This window comes from Podarcis cretensis (assembly GCF_951804945.1).
Source record: "Podarcis cretensis genome assembly, chromosome: 16".
Classification (NCBI taxonomy): domain Eukaryota; kingdom Metazoa; phylum Chordata; class Lepidosauria; order Squamata; family Lacertidae; genus Podarcis; species Podarcis cretensis.
In genome coordinates, this window is record NC_137186.1 from 7390173 (window position 1) to 7414140 (window position 23968).

At 42.2% G+C, this 23968-nt stretch overlaps 2 long non-coding RNA genes across 2 annotated transcripts; both read right to left on the minus strand.

Moving 5' to 3' along the window:
- Window positions 1–394: 394 nt before the first annotated feature.
- LOC307205834 lies at window positions 395–2354 on the minus strand. The gene is made up of 2 exons (XR_013834095.1): window positions 2280–2354; window positions 395–837 (listed from the first exon to the last, which is right to left on the minus strand). It is a non-coding gene; the product is annotated as an uncharacterized lncRNA (long non-coding RNA).
- Window positions 2355–15370: 13016 nt separating this feature from the next.
- Window positions 15371–18340, minus strand: LOC307205835. Its single transcript, XR_013834096.1, has 2 exons — window positions 18233–18340; window positions 15371–16342 (listed from the first exon to the last, which is right to left on the minus strand). It is a non-coding gene; the product is annotated as an uncharacterized lncRNA (long non-coding RNA).
- Window positions 18341–23968: the final 5628 nt, after the last annotated feature.

Genomic DNA, 23968 nt, shown 5'->3' on the forward strand with positions numbered 1-23968 from the left:
GTCTAATGAAAGGGCCAGCTCTACAATCCACTATCAGCTCTTAGGGGCTTCCAAGAAACTGTGTATTTTAGCATTTAGTTGCCTACAAACAGATTATTTCTGTTTCACTTTTAAACAGAAGCTTGATACAGTGGTACCTTGGGTTAAGTACTTAATTCGTTCCAGAGGTCCGTTCTTAACCTGAAACCGTTCTTAACCTGAAGCACCACTTTAGCTAATGTGGCCTCCCGCTGCTGCCGTGCCGCCAGAGCACAATTTCTGTTCTCATCCTGAAGCAAAGTTCTTAACCTGAGGTACTATTTCTGGGTTAGCGGAGTATGTAACCTGAAGCGTATGTAACCCGAGGTACCACTGTACAAAAGTGAAATATATGACAACAGCAGGAAACTGGAAGTTTTGATGCAGTGAATACTTTATTTTGAAAGAGTCGAGAGACACATTTCAACAACTTGAATTTTCAGTGGATCTAACATTTTGATTTCTTATTCCATGGTCTTCACAATATTTGTTCTGTGCTCTGTGTTTTGGAGTTTAGAATCGCTGGCATGGACTGCATCCGCTCAGGCCTCCAGACTGCATTTTCTGAGAATAGATGCCTGAGGCGCTCAGACGGGAGGTTGCACCATATCCACCAAAGGCTGCTCCTTCATTGGAGGTAATCATACGAGCACAGGGGTTGTATTGCTCAATGCAGAGTGGTTGGTCGGGGCAGTAGAGAGCTGGCCCAGGGATGGTCAGGACAAAGGGAGGTGGCTGAATCGTGACGGTGGAGGCAGGGCAGCTGGCGAAGCATTGGTTATATTCGGCAGACATCGTTGCTGAAGTGGTTGTGTGGATCTGAGGAGAAACATCAGGTGCGGGGTTGACAAAGTGTACAACGGTCAATGATAATATAATTTCACAGTGTTCAGGTCCCTCAACAGACCTTTAAAAACATATGAAACTTCAGAGGTGGGCAGAAAAATATAGTGATGAATGGGAGCCAGGTTGTATAATACCCCACTTGCAATTCCCAGCAACTGGCAATTAGAGATAAAGTGCCTTTGACAGTGGAGGTTCAACACAGTCATTGTAGCTTCTGGCCATTAATAAAGTTATCTTCCAGGTTTCCAATGTTAGTTGTACTCAGAGTAAACCCATGGAAATCAATGGACATGAATAATTTTGTTTGGGGAATGCCAATATGGTATCCTTCAGGTGTTGTGGAGTTCAACTCTCATCATCCCTACCCAACATGACCAATAGCCAGGGACAATCAGAGGTGTAGTCCAAACCATTTTGAGTGCAATATGTTTGCTACCCTTGTCTTAGGTCCATTCATAGCAGTTAGTCTACTCTCCCTTAGTTGAATACAACCCATAAAAAATTAAAATAGCAGTAACATCATTATTTTTAATATAGCTTATTGGAAACCTTCCACCAGGATCAAGGACATTTAATTCTAATCATTATTGGTAAATCTACACACATACCCCACTACCTTGAATCAGTGTTCAATTTCTGCCCAACAATACAGAACTGTCCCTAGACCACCATCCTAAGACATTCCAAACATTATATGGGCTTATTAACAACATTCTACGGCTTAATCTTCCCTTTGTACAAATTGAAAATGGGTAAGAAAGCTGAAACAAAGAACAGAGCATGTCAACTGAGAAAAATGGCTCTGCTATGGTCTATTTCTCTTCTTAATTTCCACTTCCAGTTCTGCTAGCCAGAAAAGATCGCAAATATATAATGCTGAATAATTGAATTTATTATTTCGGTCACAGACCAGTTCCAGCCCACATATAATATCAAGGAAGTGATAAAACATGATAGGGATACATTTGAATTTGCAATTAGGTATAACAGGGACAATACAGATATATATATTTAAAATATATATAAATTAAAACTTAGTCACTAAGATATAACCTAAAATTATCATTTAAGGCCTTAATCATTGTGATAGCACAGCTTGTTCCCTAAGTTTTATGTCGATCACACAGAATTTGACTATCCTTAATGTGATCTCAGGATCCTTGTCCTCTACCAGGGATTTTAGACATTGAAGTTCAGATTCATTTGGAGATTTTTGCATAGCAGGGGTAATAAATACCGAATGTATATCCCCGTAGAAAAGGCAGCGTAACAAGGCATGAGAATGCTGAATAATTAACAAATGGCAAGTTCTAAGAAAATAAATATAAGATTGTCAGGAGGTATTGCAAGTATCAATAGATATTTTTCAAGAATTCATGCAAAATAATTGCATGAATTATTGTAGCATGACTTACCAGGCTCTGCAGTAAAATAAACTCGAGTGGAGTGTCTCCGTGCTGAAGGAATCTGATAATGCTGCTGTGTCTTTTTTGGGTTTTTATACATGGTTACCAAGAGGGTGGTGCCTTTTATTTTCATAAGGTTCTAATTCATTGCTAAAAAAATGTTTGGGCTACAAGTAACACCCAAGTAGTTTCAAGGAGTGTTTTCACCATTCATAACTCTTCTTACTCATTGTTAATGTTTCACCCTATAGGTGGGGTCCTACGTGTGGAAATTGCCCTGGGTCAATTGTTCCAAAAGCGCTTTTGGGTGTTGGTGCTTTTTGAGTTCAATCTTATGCTAAACAGAACTGACCGAGTCTTTTGTGACTCTTCTTTGGTGCATATAACAGATGAGGAATTTCAAGCGTAGGAGAAGGATATATGGAAACTAAGGAAAAAACCAACAACTCCCATATATCTAAAACCCAAGGTGGCTTCATCAAGAGAATTACAGCAGGCATGGGCAAACTCAGCCATCCAGAAGTTTTGGGACTATAACCTCCATCATCCCTAGCTAACAGGACCAGTGGTCAGGGATGATGGGAGTTGTAGTCCCAAAACATCTGGAGGGCTCAGTTTGCCTATGCCTGGATTATAGAATTGGATTGTGTTCAACCCCGGTCCAAATCTGGAGATTTTGCTTGACCAGCTGTCAACCATTATACAGTATTGAAAGACAAAATATATACATATTCCTTGGCTAAGAGAACTTGTTCCCCCATGGAACATGGGATTTTGCTGAGTTATGGTCCGTCCAACTTCTTATTTGATTTATGTAAGAATATGAGCTCGGAAAGTATTTACACGAGAAAGATTTCATTTTTTCCAAATTTCAGGGCAGCTTTTCGATAACTCCATTCCCAAATAGATTGTGTCCGTGTAATGTAGGAGTCACTGAGACTCTGACACGTGTATTGTAACTAATATTGTGGTATGACATGCCATATAATTTACTCTCTTCTAACTCGTTTGCTAAGGTATTCAGGTGAAAATTTGTTAATGTATCATTTATTTAATATCAGCTCATATATCACTAAGCATATCAGGCATGTAAGAAATGAAATGACCAATTTTATTGCTTTATCTGGGGAAATTGCATTTCCTGTATAATGTCAGTTGGGCTCTATATTTTACCCTGACTGTAATAAACTACTAATTGATTGATATATTATATGCCAAGATGACAGAATCTGTGATTTCAACTGTGGATTTTGTAATAATGACATTTCTTTTCATATGCATATTATTTCGTGAATTCATTTCTTGAAGCTTCCGGGTCTTGCATATCCTTTAATGTATTTATTATTCCTGATTTTTAATGTTTTATGATACTTGTAAGCTGCTTAGAGTTTTCTTCTAAAAATAAGTGGCATATACCAAAACAATTCACCAGCCAAGTAATGGGCACAAATATTGCTTTCAAATGTTTTTATTAGTGAAAAGAGCATAGAAAAAAAACAGAAAATTGGAGAAAATTGTTCCACAAAACTGTGTATATTAGACAAAACTCCATATAGACATTTGTATACAGTGGTACCTCTGGTTACATACTTAATTCGTTCCGGAGGTCTGTTCTTAACCTGAAACTATTCTTAACCTGAAGCACCACTTTAGCTAATGGGGCTTCCCACTGCCGCCTCACGATTTCTGTTCTCATCCTGAAGCAAAGTTCTTAACCTGAGGTACTATTTCTGGGTTAGTGGAGTCTGTAACCTGAAGCCTATGTAACCTGAAGCCTATGTAACCCGAGGTACCACTGTATTATGGGGGGGAAAAAATCACTTAAAAATAATGATTCCCCCCCCCCCAGGACATTTCAAAATAATGCAAACTGGTGTTAAAATGTGGAGAACTGAAGACTGGAATAACATGAAGCTGAGAGAAAACAAAATTGACTGATTAGCCCTTTCCTGCCCTCCTGGCTAAGCTGGCAGATGGGAGTGTTGCTGCCAGGATGTTACAAAAACTATTTCTCAGGATGGAAATCCTTTGCAGCTTTTAAGCATCAACCTCAAGCATGTGCAAAGGGCTGTTCAGGCTCTAGACAAACCACAGGATCATTCTTCAGGGATGATAAAAGGACAAGTGCTATGCAACAATGAAAAGGTTTAAAGCTTTATTGCCCTGTAATCTTTGGAAGAATGCAAAACTGAAACCAAAATCGAGAGATCTGCCCATCTCTGCCCTCCACCCTGCTCTCCTGGCTAAGCTGGTGGATGGGAGTGTTGCTGGCAGGATGCCTGCTGCCAGCAGGGAGGGGAAGGCTCCAAAATGGGCATTCTGGCGGCAGAGGGGACATGAAAGAGAGTTAAGAGCCTCGGACTTAAGATCTCCGGGTTGATGGACTGTTGGCAGGGGCCGAGACCGGGGAGGGGAGATGGTGAAAGAAAAATTGGGAATTTAAAGTGTATATATTGTGATATTAAAAAATAAAATAAAAAATCTTTTAATGAGAGATGGGGAAATCGTGGAATGGAATCTTTGTGACCCTAGGGGAAACGTCTTAAGAGAATAATTTCAGATATATAAGTTTTAAGGAGAAATAAGATTAAATAAAGTAAAAGTGGATGGCTAATAGGCGAATGAGAGAATGGAAAATTACAGTATATTAAGATAAGTTATAAAGATAAAATAAAGATGAAGGATTTGCTGAAATATCTATTTGAATTAGAATACAAAGAGGGGAGGTGTGAGGAGGTCAAGGAGATAAGTTAAGAAAGGGAGTTAAGGTTTAACTTGTTCTTTTGTTGTTTTTTGATTGTATTTTTTTCTTTTTAGCTGTTTTTGCTTTTTTATTTTTTATTTTATTTTTCTTGGATATGTTTTCTTTTTGTATTCTGTGTTCCTTTTTGTAACCTTTTAAAACTTGAATAAATATTATTTGAAAAAAACAAAACAACAAAATGGGCATTCTGGAGGTGGGGTAAAACTGGCCTGGGTTCCATTGGATCTTGAGTTGTCATGTAAAGGCACCAGGCCCCTTTGTTGCACCAACTCAAGAATGGCAATTTTATTGGGACTATTGATGTGGCAATCACTCCACCACTCAATAAAGCCCCAGTGGTGGTACTGGTAGTGAGTTTGGATGGTAGCCTAAATTAAATAAATAAATTGATGATGATTGTCAGGGAACTGCCATCAGAGCTGGAGGCGGAGGGAAGGCTCCAGAGGGATGCCGGAGAGGGTCCCAGTAGGGAGAGAGGCAGCCCATCTGCTGGGGAAGGAAATCAGCGTAACACCAGTGGAGAAGGGGGGCAGAGAGGGGATTTGGAGAGGAGGCTCCAAGACTCTTCGCCAGAAACCAGCGGGGAGAGCACGGGTCCTCCGCTGCCCACTCCCTCCCTGCGCAGAAGACTTCCGCGCAGGGAGAGTAGGAGGAGACTTGGCGTCAAAGAACTTCTTTGCTGGAAGAGATTCAAAAAACGCCCTCTGACGGATTCTGCCAGCGACTGAGACAGCCACGAAGTGAAGGGCTGTCCAGACAGAAAGGGTTCAACCAGACGACCAAGCCAAGAGTGGCGGCAACTTACGCATAAGCAACCCCTAGAACCATTACAATGATGATGATATTTCTTTTTTATATTGCTGTTTATTTAATGTAGTACTAGTGGTAGTAATAGTAGCAGTAGCAGTAGTACTTACTTGCAGAAGTTGCCTTGAAAGAACTTTACTCTTAAAGGCTAAGTACACTTCTTCTTGTGGTGCTGGAGGAGACTCATGAGAGTCCCATGGACTGCAAAAAGATCGAACCTATCCATTCTGAAGGAAATCAACTTTGAGTGCTCCAATACGTTGGCCACCTCATGAGACGAGAAGACTGTCTGGGGAAAAAACCTCTGATGTTGGGTAAGATTGAGGGCACAAGGAGAAGGGGATAAAAGAGGACAAGATGGTTGGACAGTGTTCTCAAAGCTACCAACATGAGTTTGACCAAATTGCAGGAGGCAGTGGAAGACAGGAGTGACTGGCGTACTCTGGTCCAGGGGGTCACGAAGAGTCGGACATGACTAAACGACTAAACAACAACAACACCACTTTCTTCTTCTTCTTCTTCTTCTTCTTCTTCTTCTTCTTCTTCTTCTTCTTCTTCGTCGTCGTCACCCATCTGACTGGGTTGCCCCAGCCACTCTGGGCAGCTTCCAGAAAAATATTCAAAACCCTCAAACAGTAAAAACTTTCTTATACAAGGGATGCTTCCAAATGTCTTCGAAAAATCAATTAGTTGTTTATTTCCTTGACATCTGATGGGAGGTCATTCCACAGGGAAGGTGCCACTACCAAGAAGGCACTCTGCCTGATTCCCTGTAACTTCAGTTATCACAGTGGGGAACCACCAGAAGGCTCTCAGAGGAGGACCTCAGTGTCCAGACTGAACAATGGGGATGAAGATGCTCCTTCAGGTATGCAGGGCTGAAGCTGTTTAGGGCTTTAAAGGTCAGCACCAACATTTTTAAAAAACCCCCAACAAAAAACCTTTTTTATTTGTAATATATAACAACATTATGTAAAAAAATAAATCAGTACATACAAGTCATATTTGGTTGGGTTTGTCTGATATACAGGACTACCTTTTGTGTCATTATTCTTATTTTAATAATACGGTACTTAGGGGTTAGTTTATATACCACTGTTTCCTCTTAGCCTGTCAAGACTTCTTAGGAAAATTATTGTGAAGCTGATGTTGAGATCCAAGTTTTACTAGCTGTTGACCATAGAACAAATCCATACCACTGTCCTACAAAATCACGTTCCACATTTGCTTGTTTTTGCCTTATCACTCTTTCCATTAAAGCATAATGCTGTTTTTTTGGTGTTTGTTCTCAAACTCTTCCTTCATAGTCAATTTCTTGCTACCACCCATCTAGCTGTAGCTGATAGCATTGTGATCATCTCTTTATATGCTGCATCTGAATTTTGCTCATCAAATATAGCTAGCAATGGCACGGGGGAAAACTAAAACTGCTCTCCAGCCCTGTCAGTCACTTGTAAGGAGGAGGAGGACCTGCTTGTTTATCATTCACACTCAAGTGTGTGGGAGGTGAAACATGATCTGCAATAAAACTTTAGAAGCCACATTAAAATGATGAACAGGGGTTTAAGAATCCAGGGATGTAATCCTGTAATTTGCACATGGATATGAAAGTAAAGGGTGGTGCTGTGGGTTAAACCACAGAGCCTAGGGCTTGCCAATTGGAAGATCAGCGGTTCAAATCCCCACGACGGGGTGAGCTCCCATTGCTCGGTCCCAGCTCCTGCCAACCTAGCAGTTCAAAAGCACGCCAAAGTACAAGATAAATAGGTACCGTTCTGGTGGGAAGGTAAACGCGTTTCCGTGTGCTGCTCTGGTTTCACCAGAAGTGACTTAGTCATGCTGGCCACATGACCCAGAAAAATTGTCTGTGGACAAACATTGGCTCCCTTAGCCAGGAAAGCGAGATGAGCGCTGCAACCCCAGAGTCATTCGCGACTAGACTTAACTGCCAGGGGTCCCTTTACCTTTACCTGTGAAAGGAAATAAAGGAAATAAAAATCTTTTGGAGCACACTTGTCCTTCCCCCAAGCAGTAAATGTTCCTGTGAATGTCAAATATCAGACAAATAAAGTTTTCTGGTGCTATAGATACACAAAATTGCACCATGATACTCTCTGGTTGAAAGTCAATGGGGATGATTATTTCATCTCCATACTCTACCATGTAGGAAGCTCTGAAACTGGTGGGGAACCTTTGGCGCTCCAGATGTTGCCGAACTACAAATCCCATCTGCTCTAGCAAGCATGGCCAATGACTAGGCATGATGATGCTGTAGTTCAACTTTTGGAGGGCCAAAAATTCCCAACCCCTGCTCTAAATGACTCCTATGATGGGGGGAAGGATCTGATCCCAGTGACTTAATAGAAATGTTCTAACATGGACATTTCTGATCTGAGGTCTTACTTCAGTTCTTGGGCTAATATTTTCGGGTAATCATTTGAAATAACTCACAACAAAAACTGGGTTTGCCTTAATTGCAGTCTTGGCCCGGATGGCTCATATATTGGGAAACAGATATTCCACAGAACGGAAGCTATCAATTGTGCCATGAAATGTCTCTGTCACTCCCACTAGTTTGGAAGATGGTTTACTGAAGAGGGAGGTGGGTTGGTCATATGAAAAGAATGTGTGGTGTTTAATATGCCTGTTTGGGAAATGGATGAATCTGGAATAGCAACAAATTGGCTGGAATCATTTTCGGAAGGAAGGGAATGTGAGTTCCCGGGAACATTACCACATCTTAGGGAATGCCTATGTTGGACGGACTTAACAAGCAAGGTGCCAAGGGCTAAATATTTATTTGAGGCTCTAAATGTGTTATGTTTCAGACCAATATATACAAGGTGTGACAGCAATGTTAACTGAATGGTCACAGCAAGACATATTCAAACATACATGCCTTACAGGGCTTCAAAGTAGGCCCCCTCTGATACAATGCACAACGTTCATAGAACTTGGAATCTTCTGGAGAAGTCCTCTTTTCGTACTGCTTTCAGTTCCTTCATCACAGCAGCTTGGACGTGTGAAATGTTGGAAAATCTGTGCTCTTTCAGTGAAGATTTCAGTTTTGGAAAAAGAAAGAAATCCGGTGGGGCCAGATTGGGAGAATATGGAGGGTGGGACAACTCAGAAACCTCAGTAACGATTTCACATGGAATATGCAATTCTTCTGCCATCAGTCGAATGGACAAATGCCGATTCTTCATCAATAACTCACAAACTCTGTCTACATTTGCTGCCGTTCTGCTTGCCACCGTTCTGCCAGACTAAGGGTCATCTTTGATGGTTGCTGTCCTTCACGGAAACGCATAAACCACTCACACACTGTCTTTCAAGTTACAGCTTCATCTCTGTACACAATTGTGAGCGTTTTGTGGGTTTCTGATGCTGGTTGTATGTTTGAATATTTCTTGCTGTCCGATTTCTGTGACTATGCACTGAACTTTCCGGTCACACCTTGTATATTGGGTTTGTGTCAGAAGGGTGAGCTTCTCAGGACATCTTTCTTCAGGATTATGAAAGCATCCTTTGGTGATTTCTGAAGCAGCATTGGTAAAAAGTGCTGGCTCAGTCTGAGGGAGGGCGAAAAAAGATTTTCCTCTGAATTGGCTTTGTGATCCTATGTTTTTCTTTTGTTCTCTTTTGATGTAGCCCATAGTCTTCATGACACACACAGAGAGACAGAGACAGAGAGAGATGCCATAAACTAAATACAGGTGATGATTAACCAATGAAACATTCTTGTATTGGTTCACAGTCCTACAGAAACCTAACCAGGCCTGTCCAGACCTCGGGCTTGCCTGAAACAGCCCTTTGGAAATAGGCCAATGATTACAAATGATGGTTGCTAAGGATGGTTACAAATAAGGCCTGGCAAAGTGACTCTTTCAGTCTCCCCTTAGATGCCAGAGACTTAATTACAATTATACAGGCGCACCTGCCATCAGTTTTGCATAAATGACCCAGAACACCACAGCTGAATGCTCTTGACAAAGGTTGCATCAACTCTTCCTGGAAGGATAATTAGGAAGTAAGCGAAGCCTTGAGGCATGACTCTTGACTTGAGGCATAACATTATTTCTTAAATATGCTTAGCTAAGTAATGGACATGGGAAATGACTTATACTTATAGTAATTTCAGGGCCCTCCAGATTTGTCGTTCTTTAATTATTGTGTGGCGCTGTGGGTTAAAGCCTCAGCGCCTAGGACTTGCCGATCGAAAGGTCGGCGGTTCGAATCCCTGCGGCGGGGTGCGCTCCCGCTGCTCGGTCCCAGCGCCTGCCAACCTAGCAGTTCGAAAGCACCTCCGGGTGCAAGTAGATAAATAGGGACCGCTTACCAGCGGGAAGGTAAACAGCATTTCCGTGTGCGGCTCTGGCTCGCCAGAGCAGCGATGTCACGCTGGCCACGTGACCCGGAAGTGTCTCCGGACAGCGCTGGCCCCTGGCCTCTTAAGTGAGATGGGCGCACAACCCCAGAGTCTGTCAAGACTGGCCCGTACGGGCAGGGGTACCTTTACCTTTACCTTTTAATTATTGTGTGAAGAGAAAGAGAGAGAATTGGTTCATCACACTTGGGAGACAGGCAGAAAAAGTTAAGAGGTCTTATTATTACTATTATTTTAAAAAGTCTGATCAAGAGGAATTCTTGCAAATCCTCTTTACTAGACTGGCTAACTTCAAGCTTGGAGGGGGTGGATGCGGCCCTCCCTCCAACAATAACTTATAAATTACTGAAACCATCCCTTTGCAATTCCCCTGTTTTCCATAAGCAATTGTTCAAATCTAACTAAGTTTCTATTTCTTTGATCTTTAATAACAATCTTTGACACTAAAGATTGAATCTGGTTTCCTGAGAAGCATGGTATCAGAATATTATCCACTTCCTTTTTAATCTCATGTATTGTTAGGTATTGTTAAAGGTTCTCCTTATGATTTAAAATCTTTTAGACTACATAACGTTTACTCCCTCCAACGAGCTATACCATAAGAGTCACACACATTTTTTAAAACCCCTGGATGATACTGTAACAGCAATAAGCGGGAAACTCCTGGGGCTAATTCTTAGCTCCTTTTACACAAACTTTTAAAAATGCTGATGTAAAACTGCTTTCAATCCAACACAGGTAATGAAATTTATGGGTTGTTGTTTTGTTTTGTTTTGTTTTTTTAAAAAGGACACATTGTTAGTGGGGTTGAGTTCATGACTTTTTGTTCTAATTCTTATTTTAACTTTTTGAAAGTTTTAAATTGTTGTTATTTTTTCTTATTGATAATTTTATTATTTTATCTCTTGTAAACTGCATAGAGAAGGGTTTTTTTTACAGTGAAGAAGTGTATACATTTTATGAACTAGCACACTAAATAAATGTATCTATTGTCTGTTGGGATCTTCATTCATAAATTCAATCAGATGATGCAATCATTTGATTGAAGTACTCGTCCCGCATTCTGTGCTAATTTTAAAAACGCATTCTTTTTTTTTAACCCTAAAACGTTTAGAATTAAAACTAAATAAATTTGACTGCTTTGCCATTTATATAGTGGCTTATTGGGAGCTATAACTGGGGGGAAAGGAAATGAATATAACAACCTGATTTAATTCAATTTCATAATTTTCTACTTATACATTATTTGTAATTTCATAGATCTGAGGTTAGGAGAGTCTTTTTACTGAATGGTAGAAATTAATAAATGGTAGAATTTAGATAACATGTGGGATATGAAGGGAAAATACAAGCTGTAGAACTATGCCAGACAAGAAATTCCTGGCTTTTGCAAACCAGCCTGGCTAGGCTAGCTAAGTGCAGAGCCATTGAGAAACAAAGAGCCAGGTACTAGGCCATTGGGGCAATGCAAAAAGCTAGGTTCTTATTGTTCTAGGGGTCTCATATACAGTAAAGCATAACACTGGTGGTCAACAAAAGGCTTAAACACCGTCTCAAGGATTTTTTTTTATTAAAGTAGTATAAACACCAACAATTGGGAAACACTTGCCTGCAAATGCTCCAACTGGAGAACAGGCTTCACCAAAGTGTCATGGGCTTTGAAGACACTCGAACTCAGGATGCAAGGGAGAAACGTGCTGAGAGGAAGGCACACTTGGCAAATCCACATCATGATTAAAAATTATTATTATTATTATTATTATTATTATTATTATTATTATTATCAACTCCCGACAGGAAACCAATGTCCCCACTGTTGGAAGACGTGTGGATCCAGAATTGGCCTCCACAGTCACTTGTGGACTCATTGTTAAAACTGTGTTTATGGAAGACAATCTTACTCAGCTATGAAGGATTGCCAAAGAAGATACAAATATATATTGTGACATACACATTTTTAGAATAAAAATCACAATGTACTCGGTGGTCAGCTGGTGACAATGGAGAGGTTATCTAAACAGAAAAGGTTATCTACCCAGAAAATACACTGGGTGCATTCAGGGGGAGTAGTGCTCCGAGGGGGAGGGGGAATCAGGATTTTAGAGGTGCTTAGGTGGGGCATGGCCAAAAAAGGTTGGGAACCACTGGTCTAGAGTCTCCTGTTGGGGGCTGTGTTACTGGTTTTATGGCTCCAATGGTTTTAAATGGTTTTTCAATGGCTTTTAATCTGTGGGTTTAAAACTTTTGGTTTGGTTTTGTTCTTGTCTCAAATGAAAGGGCAAAGGATATGCCTGGGGAGAGAGGAACAGGCTCCTTCTGAAGACAGCTCAGAAACCCCAGCTGGTGCAGAATTCGTCCGTCAGGCTGCTCACTGGAGCAAGATGGTTTGAGCATATTCTTCTGATCCTGGTCCAACTGCACTCGCTGCCAGTTTGTTTTCAGGCCCAATTCAAAGTGCTGGTTTTGACCTATAAAGCCTTGAATGCCTCAGGACCACAGTACCTCAGGGGCCACCTCTCTCCATATGAACCTATCCAGACTCAGCAATAATTTCATGAGGCTTTATAGGCTCAATCTTCCTTCAGAGGGTGTAAAATACCATCAAGAGTCAGGGGTGGAGGAAGGGGTGTGTGGTGTGGGCGATTCGCCCCGGGTGTCACCACTGAGGGGGGTGACAAAATGTCGGGCGGCACTCACCACGGGGCGAAGATGGCTGCCGAATACTTGAAGCTGGGTTTTGAGCTTAAAGGCCAACTCTAAGGCAAGTTTCTGCTCTACAACCAACCCTTAGCATTTGTTTTTATCCTCTCTTCCTTTTCATTTCTTAATTCCTTTTAGTGCTTCGTTTTGTTGTTTTAATTTATTGTTTTATCTCATTGTTTTATTGTTCTAACTCCCCTAAACTGTGGGCTGGGCTGAGCACTTTGCTAGGCAGTGCCAAACGCAAGGTCGAGCCAAAGTTTACAAGATATGAGTTATAAATTAAGGAAGAGAAACTTCTTGATTATCAGAACTGTTGATGAGCGAGCCCAGGTGGCAGCTGCAGAGAGTCTCCAAAACGCTCCCTTCTGCTGGATGACACTGACTCCGGACTCGCAAACTCAAGGCCGCCACATTTGGAGATAATCGATTTCTGCAAACTGCCGACAAATAATCACAATGATTATGGTACTTACTAGAAAGAACTGAAAAGATCTGGGAATCATGCCAGATTCGTTAATCAGCTCCCCGGAACCCCGAAGGAGACAGAGCAAAATCACACATTATTTTCTCCACGGGGCCTGCAGTGTACCCAAGTGATGCGGTGGCTTGGACGCCCACAGGCTCTGCGGTCTGCCCGCTGCCTCCCCCCCCCCAGCTGTAGGGCGGCGCAGTGGGAGGAGGCAGGCAGACTCCCTGGAGGCCCTGTGGAGCGTTCTGCCCCAGCTGGCCCCACCCCTGGGTACAGGGCACATGTGCTGCCCCAGGTGGCCAATCAGCTTGCTCCACTGCTGTCAAGAGCAGCCACCTCCTGTCCATCTGGTTTAGGGAACCACACACTAGCAGTACTTCAGTCTTACATGGATTGAAGCTTCAGTTTATTGCCTCTCATCCAGTCCTTTATTGAGACAGGGCAATAGTTCAGCACATCCACTGCCCCAGCACCAGACGGAAAGGTGAAGTAGAGTTGAAAGCTCCCAAGGGCCAAACTAATACTTCTACAGTGACCAATTTTCTTCAAGAGACAGCAATTTTGTTTAACCTCTGAATCACATATTACTCAGTAATTTATTTTTGGCCAAGGTGCAATGCAGCTCCTCCAGTAATACTATTGATGGATCTTCATATGTGACTGTTTCAACCTGACAAATTTTTTGTGTTATTTTCTCATTTTTTGTTAAAGTGGGAGAAGCACTGAACAATGTATCTGGGTGAGGCCGTAATATGGTATCCAACCACTGTGACCCTATGGGCTTTTTCTATCTCATACAATATAATATAAAAAATTGGTACTATTGAATTAAGCAAATTTGCCAAAGTTTTTTTAAAAAAGGTACAGTGGTTACATACGCTTCAGGGTTACATACGCTTCAGGTTACACACTCCTCTAACCCAGAAATAGTGCTTCAGGTTAAGAACTTTGCTTCAGGATGAGAACAAAAATCGTGCTCTGGCGGCGTGGAAGCAGCAGGAGGCCCCATTAGCTAAAGTGGTGCTTCAGGTTAAGAACAGTTTCAGGTTAAGTACGGACCTTCGGAATGAATTAAGTACTTAACCTGAGGTACCACTGTATTCTGCTTCAGTCCCTTCTTTAATTCAATGCAGACTCCAATCATATTGCCTTAACGTATATTTTCTGCTTCTTCTAACCTAATTTTTAATGCCTGCATTCTCTTTTTAAAATTTCCTTAGAGTTTTTTTCATTAATTATAACCTGATTCATAGCTTTTGATTCAATTTTGGTGGTATCATCCAGGCAGGTTCTGAGACCAGCTTTTTTTGTGTGTGTCTCTAAAGGTGCCATTAGTTTCAATTATTGTTTTTTGAAGGGGGACCTGTTGTTCTTTCGATGTTTGTCTGCAGACAGTTTTTCCGGGTCATATGGCCAGCATGGGGAAACCAGAAACTCTGTTTACCTTCCCACTGGAGCGGTACCTATTTATCTACTTGCATTTTGATGTGCTTTTGAACTGCTAGGTTGGCAGGAGCTGGGACTGAGCAACGGGAGCTCACCCCGTCGCAGGGATTCGAACCACCGACCTTCCAATTGGCAAGCCCTAGGCTCTGTGGTTTAGACCACAACGCCACCCCCATCCCTATATTCAGCTCTTAGATCAGCTCTTAGATGCTTAAAAAAAAAGTACGTACTTTAACACACCCAGGAATTTATACACACACACGCCACAGACAGATTATATTTCGGCTGCAGTAGTAGCTCACCTAAGAGATCTACAGCAAACCTTTTTAGAACGATATCTGAAGAAGTGTGCATGCACACGAAAGCTCATACCAAGAACTAACTTAGTTGGTCTTTAAGGTGCTACTGGAAGAAAAAAAAAATATTTTGTTTTGACTATGGCAGACCAACACGGCTACCTATCTGTAGTAGCCCTGCTTTACCTCAGAAACATCATATGAAAAAGAACAGCAGAGAACTTGGAATTTTGATGCAGTAAAGGCTTTATTTTGAAAGAGAAGAGACACACAATCCCACAGTTTGAATAAAGATGTGCAAAGGTTAGCAAGGCAGGTTAACAAGACAATGAGGACACTGAAATGTGGTGGTGTTGTTTTTTAAGGTAACATGAAGCAACCTGTGACAACACAGAGGACTAACACCTGCAAACATTGAGTAGAGTTTACTATTTGAAAAGCCTGTTAAACAATGTCACTACATTTTAATAGACAGCCTACAATGGTTGTTTTGGAACTGAGAAGGTGAGCAGCAATGGACAAGTCTCTATGGTGAAGGCTTGCCCACACACCTTCCCCTACAACTGTAGCTACAGAGGAGCATTGGATTTCATGTATGCCACATTTCTCAGCTCAAACAGGGCAGGAGTGAGGCCACACGTGATATTCTTGCCCTTAGAACATGGCTCAGAGTCCAAAGTGTTGCAGTACGGTGGATGACAGGTGTGGATGAGTTTCCCAGTAGATGCAGAAACAGGTTCTTGAAGATAGAAGTTTTCATCCCTGGCCTGCAACTCAGGGGTTGTACAAGTTGAACTTACATTTCTAGAAAGCACATCTATACATTCAGTGGATGTAACATATTCATTTCTTCCTCTGTCTTCTTCGTCATATACATTCTGTGGACAGTGGTTTTGGGATTTAGAATCTCTGGCATGGGCTGCATCCACTCTGGTATCCAGACTGGAATTTCTGTGAATAGATGCTTGCAGAACTCAGGCGGGAGTTGTACCCCCCACGGCTTGCACCTTCATTGTAGGAAATCATGCGAGCACAAGGGTTGCATTGCTCAATGCCAAAGGGTTGGTCAGGGCAGTACAGAGCTGGCCCTGGGATGGTCAGGACGAAGGGAGGTGGCTGAATCGTGACGGTGGAGGCAGGGCAGCTGGCGAAGCATTGGTTATATTGTGCAGACATCTTGGCTGAACTGGTTTCGTGGATCTGAAGGGACACATACAAGTAGGGAATGGATGAAGCGCACATGATTAAGAAATGAATGAATTTCACAGTGTTCAGGTTCACCAACAGACATTTATGTATGTGCAAATCTTCAGAGGTGAAAAAGCAAACAATCTAATAAGGGGTTAAGGCCACATTGTATAGTAAAGAACCCCTGGATGGTTAAGTCTAGTCAAAGACGACTATGGGGTTGTGGCTCTCATCTCGCTTTCAGGCCGAGGGAGCCAGTGTTTGTCCACAGGCAGCTTTCTGGGTCATGTGGCCAGCATAACTAAACTGCTTCTGGTGCAATGGGACATTGTGATGGAAACCAGAGCACACAGAAACACCTTAGCAGTACCTATTTATCTACTTGCACTGGCGTGCTTTCAAACTGCTAGGTTGGCAGGAGCTGGGACAGAGCAACGGGAGCTCACCCCATTGCAGGGATTCAAACAACCTTCTGATCGGCAAGCTCAAGAACCTCAGTGATTTAGACCACAGCGCCACCCACATCCCTACATTGTATAGTACTGATGAAACAAATTAGGTAATGGACATAAGAAGAGCCCTGTTGCTTCAGACCATTGGCCCTTCTCATCCAGCAACCTGCTCTTATAGTGGCCAACCAATTGGAAGCTGGAAAGGAGAACCTGAGTGCAATAGCAAATCACTCCATTTGTGGTTCCCAGCAACTGGCACACAGAGGTATATTGGCTTTGACAATGGATGCTGAATATAGGCATTGTGGCCAGGAGCCACTGATACCATTATCCTCCACAAAGCCAACATCAGTCTACCTTAGTCCTACTCAGCATAGATCCACTGATTATTTAACAGGGACTATTTAGGTTTGGGATGGTGTCCTTTTGTTTCTGTGGACTACAGCTCCCACTAACCCAAGCCATCTTGGCCAATTGCCAAGGAAAAGGGGCTTGTAGTTCAAAACATCCAAAGGCTACACCTGTCTTAAATCCATTCATTTCACTTGGATTATTTTCAATATAACTTAATTATATACAATCTATTTTTAAAAATACAATAAGAAAAGTTACTGGAGCACATGTTCCATCCCAGTATGTTTCCGAGCACAATTTGAAGTGTTGGTGCTGACCTTTAAAGCCCTAAATGGCCTTGGTCCTATATACCTGAAGGAGTGTCTCCACTCCCATTGCTCAGCCCAGACACTGAGGTCCAGCGCTGAGGGCCTTCTGGTGGTTCCCTCATTGCGAGATTTGAGGTTACAGGGAAACAGGCAGAGGGCCTTCTCAGTAGTGGCGCCCACCCTGTGGAACACCCTCCCAGCAGATGTCCAGGAAATAAGCAGCTATCCTATTTTTAAAAGACATCTGAAGGCAGCCCTGTTTAGGGAAGTTTTTTAAAAAAAATATTTAATGCTGTATTGTTTTTAACACTTAATTGGGAGCCGCCCAGAGTGACTGGGGAAACTCAGCCAGATGGGCAGGGTATAAATAAATTATCATCATCATCATCATCATCATCATAGCCTATTGGAAACCTGCCACCAAGAACATGACCAGTTATTTCTAATCATTATTGGTAAATCGACAGTCCCTTGATTGCATTTCATTGATGCTCATCTTCCACTCAATGATACACAACTAACCCTAGACTCTGTGTGAGCATCACCACCATCCTAAGGTATTACTAGTGGCATCTGCACCTCAATAGAAAAAGAAGTGGCTCTGATAGTTATTTCTTCTTCATTTCCACCTACTAACCAGCAGAGAGAACAAATATTAGGTGCTGAACTTATCTGATGAGCCAGAATTTATTCATGTTTTAATTAACAAAAAGGTAAGCTGGGGAGAAGGAAACCCAAAATTGCCCATAGGCTTGGTAGAAGTTAAAACATATTCCATCATGACTTACCAACTCTGCAGTGAAAAGAACTCAAGTGGAGTGTCTCTGCGTTGAAAGAATCGAGTGTTCTTGCTACGTTTCTTCAGGGTTTTTATAGATGGTTTCCAAGAAGATGATGCGTTTTGTTTTCACAAAGTTCTAATCCATTGCCAAATACATGTTTTCCACGTGAGTTAACACCCAAGTAGTTTCAAGGAGTGTTTTCACTATTCTCTTCATGACTGCTAATGTTTCAGCTTTTAGGTGGAGTTCTGTCTGCGGAAATTGCTATGGGTCATTTTTTTTTTTTTCAAATGCGGTTTGGGGGGGGGGTTGCTGTTTTCCAAGTTCAATCTTATTCAAAGCAGAGATGACCAGGCCGCTTACTATTCTTATTTTTTTGGGGGGGGGGGTGGGTGGAGAAAAACAGCTAAGGATTTTTCATGGTAGGAGTAGAGTTCTGAAAAGAAACAAAACTCACAGATGATGATGATGATGATGATGATGATTTCATTTATATCCCATCCTCCCAGCCGGAGCCGGGCTCAGAGCAGCTAACAACAGTAAAAATAACACAGTTTACACAAAATCACAATCTGTTAATTGAAATACATTCTAAAATCAATTCATTCTAAAATCAATTCAGAGTCAAATTAATGGCAACCATTGGGCTAGAGTTCTATGAAGATTACAGAAGGAGAGAAGGGGTCAGACTGTGCCTTGGGGGTCACTTATGTATCTAATGACTAAGGAGGTGGTATTGTGATTAACATAGATCTAGACTCAGACATAATTCTCATTGGGATCTGGAGAAGCTGCTAGCCAGATTTCCATGATTAAAAGATATCAAAAGGCAAAAGGCTTACTCTTCGGCTAATAGATCTTTTCCACTCATGGAAAACGGGCAATAAGTTCATTTTGGCTTTACCTTCTCTTTGTTTTAACTTCCATTTTTTCAAGCAAAGATAACAACAACAAAGATACTAATTCACAACATTGTTCTATGCATGCTTTAATAGAAGTGTAATTGAGTTTAAGATGTATTTTAATTTTTATGTGGAATTTAAATGTATTAATTTCTTCTTTCTTTTTTAAATAGAATTTGATTAAAGCTTTTTAACATATTAAGCAATAAAACCCAAAACTATTTAAAAACAACACATCAAAGGAAAAGAATAATGTAAAAATATATATAAAATGCAACATTCATGATCCTCATAAAACTACAGTAGTACCTTGGTTCTCGAACTCAATCCGTTCTGGAAGTCCGTTCTTCTTCCAAAACGTTCAAAAACCAAGGTGCAGCTTCTGATTGGCCCCAGAAACAATGCCGACAGCCGAATAGGACGTCCGGCTTCCGAAAAACGTTCAAAAACCGGAACACTTACTTCTGGGTTTGTGGCATTTGGGAGCCAATTTGTTTGTCAGCTAAGCCGTTCAGGAACCAAGGTACCACTGTAATTGTGTTTTATGAGGCTCATGAATATTGTATTTTATATTTTCTTTTTATTATGTGTCTATATATGTCCCTCTATCACAATTTCACAATGACAAACCTAGACAGCATCTTAAAAAGTAGAGACATCACCTTGCCAACAAAGGTCCGTATAGTAAAAGCTATGGCTTTCCCAGTAGTGATGTATGGAAGTGAGAGCTGGACCATAAAGAAGGCTGATCGCCAAAGAATTGATGCTTTTGAATTATGGTGCTGGAGGAGACTCTTGAGAGTCCCATGGACTGCAAGAAGACCAAATCTCTCCATTCTTAAGGAAATCAGCCCTGAGTGCTCACTGGAAGGACAGATCATGAAGCTGGGGCTCCAATACTTTGGCCACCTTATGAGAAGAGAAGACTCCCTGGAAAAGACCCTGATGTTGGGAAAGATGGAGGGCACAAGGAGAAGGGGACGACAGAGGATGAGATGGTTGGATAGTGTTCTCGAAGCTACCAGCATGAGTTTGACCAAACTGCGGAAGGCAGTGGAAGACAGAAGTGTCTGGCGTGCTCTGGTCCATGGGGTCACGAAGAGTCGGACACGACTAAATGACTAAACAACAACAACATCACAATTTCACCTCAATCTTCCATCCATATACCAAGAGTTGATTCCCCCAGTGTGGTGTAGTGGTTAAGAGCGGTAGACTTGTAATCTGGTGAACCGGGTTCGTGTCTCTGCTCCTCCACATGCAGCTGCTGGGTGACCTTGGGCTAGTCACACTTCTCTGAAGTCTCTCAGCCCCACTCACCTCACAGAGTGTTTGTTGTGGGGGAGGAAGGGAAAGGAGAATGTTAGCCGCTTTGGGACTCCTTCGGGTAGTGATAAAGCGGATATCAAATCCAAATGCTTCTTCCTTTTCTCACCTGAGAGGTTTCTCACATTCCTCAGCCTCACATCCTGAGAAAACCCACTATGATCTTTTTCTCTCCCTCTTTTGATGTGCCATATGGTCTTAACTCAACACATGTACCACATGTACCATACACATTCTTGAATTGTTTCATAGTCTTACAGAAATCTAACCGGGCCAGTCTAGACCTCTCGGGCATGTCTGAAACAGCCCTCTGGAAGCAGGCCAGTGATTAGAAATGATGTTTGCTAATGATGGTTACAAATAATGGCTGGCAAGTGGCCCATCGAGTCTCCCCTTTGATGCCAGAGACGTAATGGAAGTTAAACATGTGTACCTGCCATCAGTTTTGCATAAATGACCCAGCATGTCACAGCTGGATGCTCTTGACAAGGCTTGTATCAACCCTGCCTGGAAACAGAAGGATCAGAAAGTAAACAAACCTTGGGGAATAACGTTGTTTCTTGGCTTGAGGTGGAACGTTATTTATTCACTAAGCAATGGCCGCAGAAAATGACTTGGAGTAATTATAGCCATTTCAAGCCCTAGCAAATTGTTGTGGTTCGCTAAATACAGTTCCATGCAGAACACCCTGGAGGCTAGCAGAAAGAGTCTACTGAAAAGGAATAATTGCAATTCCTCTTGGTCAGATTGGTGCACTTCAAGCCTGGTGTGTGTGTGTGAATGCAGCTTTCTAGGTCTCACTATCTGGCACTCCCCTGACCACATGTCCTCACTTGTCCTGCTACACACACACACACACACACACGCCCGCGCGCGCGTTGGCTGCAATGTGTTCTTGAACTCAGAGAAGGGTATAGAATCATAGTCAAAGACTTGTCAAGCTGGAAGGACCTCTGAGGATCATCTAGTTCAACCCCCTGCAATGCAGGAATCTCAGCTAAAGCATCCATGTCACATGGACACCCAACCTCTGCTTAAACTTCCAATGAATGAGAGCCCACATCCTTCCAAGGGAGCTCATTCCCACTGTTAAAGAGTTCTTTGTTTCAGAAAGTTCTTCCTGATGACACCTGGCTTGAGAGCAGTACATGTGAAAAGGATCTAGGAGTCTTGGTTGACCACAAACTTGACATGAGCCAACAGTGTGACGCGGTAGCTAAAAAAGCCAATGCAATTCTGGGCTGCATCAATAGGAGTATAGATCAAGGGAAGTAATAGTGCCACTGTATTCTGCTCTGGTCAGACCTCACCTGGAGTACGATGTCCAGTTCTGGGCACCACAGTTCAAGAAGGACACTGACAAACTGGAACGTGTCTAGAGGAGGGCAACCAAAATGGTCAAAGGCCTGGAAACGATGCCTTATGAGGAATGGCTAAGGGAGCTGGGCATGTTTAGCCTGGAGAAGAGGAGGTTAAGGGGTGATATGATAGCCATGTTCAAATATATAAAAGGATGTCACATAGAGGAGGGAGAAAGGTTGTTTTCTGCTGCTCCAGAGAAGCGGACACGGAGCAATGGCTCCAAACTACAAGAAAGAAGATTCCACCTAAACATTAGGAAGAACTTCCTGACAGTAAGAGCTGTTTGACAGTGGGATTTGCTGCCAAGGAGTGTGGTGGAGTCTCCTTCTTTGGAGGTCTTTAAGCAGAGGCTTGACAACCATATGTCAGGAGTGCTCTGATGGTGTTTCCTGCTTGGCAGGGGGTTGGACTCGATGGCCCTTGTGGTCTCTTCCAACTCTATGATTCTATGATTCTATGATTCTATGTTTTGTCAGAATCTCCTTTCTTGTAAGTAATAATAATAATAATAATAATAATAATAATAATAATAATAATATATTATTTATACCCCACTCATCTGACTGGGCTTCCCCACCAGTCTGGGCTGCTTTTAACAAAATATTAAAATACAGTAATGCATCAAACATTAAATACTTCCCTAAACAGGGCTGCCTTCAGATGTCTTCTAAAAGTCTGGTAGTTGTTGTTCTCTTTGAAGTCTGGTGGGAGGGCGTTCCACAGGGCGGGTGTCACTGCCAAGAAGGCCCTCTGCCTGGTTCTCTGTAACTTGGCTTCTTGCAGTGAGGGAACTGTCCAGAAGGCCCTCGGCACTGGACCTCAGTGTCCGAGTAGAACGATGAGGGTGGAGACACTCCTTCAGATATACTGGGCCGAGGCCATTTAGGGCTTTAAAGGTCAGCACCAACACTTTGAATAGTGCTCAGAAATGTACTGGGAACCAATGTATGAAGGTCCTGGGCTGCCAAGAAGACAAGACCCCCCTCTAGGCCTCGCTGATGTGGTCCAAAGCAAAGCAGAGCAGTACATTTGCCTGCAGAAGTTCCTGGTGAAGCAGTATTTATCATTCCACTGCACTAGGAATTGTAGCCATGTGAGGGGAATAGAAATAACCTGATGACTCTAATTGACTGTAATAAACTACAGTTCTCAGAATTATTTGGGGCAGCCATGGCTGTTTAAAATGTGTGGTGTTGATATGACCTTCAACAGTTAGGAGGGTTTGTGTGCTTTTTTAAAAATAGCAACTGATAGGTAATAAATCTGAAAGCTAAAAATTCTGCATAGTATAAATGGTCTTCATTGCTCACCTGGAAAATAACAGTGAAGGGAGGGAACTTCAAAGCTCGTATTGCAAGACATGCTGCTTCAGGGAAGGGCCATAGCTCAGTTGTAGAGCATCTGCTTTGCACGCACAAGTTCACAAGTTCAATCTTCAGCATCTCCAAGGTAGGGCTGGGGAAAGGATCCAGCCTGAAGCCCCAGAAAGCCACTCCCAGTCAGTGTAGACAATACTGTTCCTCTGTTCCTATGGAAACTGGTGCCCATTGAAGGCAAGTCAAGAGGACAGAGATATGAGAGAAACAGATATTGGAAAGAAAATCCATGCAACGTGCTGTGGGTGGAGAAAGGGCCTTCAGCCATGTATCATAGTTTTGAGAGGTGGTGTTATGCGCACAAAAGTCTTGCAAATACCAAGGGAGTCCCTCTTTTGATCTATGGAATGTGGGTGTGCACCAGGAACACCCCAGTGATACAGTACTTCAGGGATCTATGGTTTCATTCCGTGTTTCCTGTGCAGTTAGGTACAGGCAAATATGTCCATTTTTGGGTTCTCTAAGGTCACATTCATGCCATGAGAAAGCAAGAAGGACCTATGTCCCATACCTTTCAACATTCCTCAGGTGAAAATAGAGACATTTTGTTTCACATCAGAGAGCTTCTCCTGCAGCCAAATACACTTATACACCTGTCACGTTGAGCAAATTAAAACCTCTCAGCCTAACCCAACTCACAGGATTGTTGTAAAGAAAGCAATGTGTGAGGGAAAGGGTCGTGTACAACACCTTCAATAGATAAATGGAATGAAATAAAATTTCAGCTGTGTGCTGCCTTGAGTTCCTGTCAAGGGAAAAGGCAGGAGATAATAAAG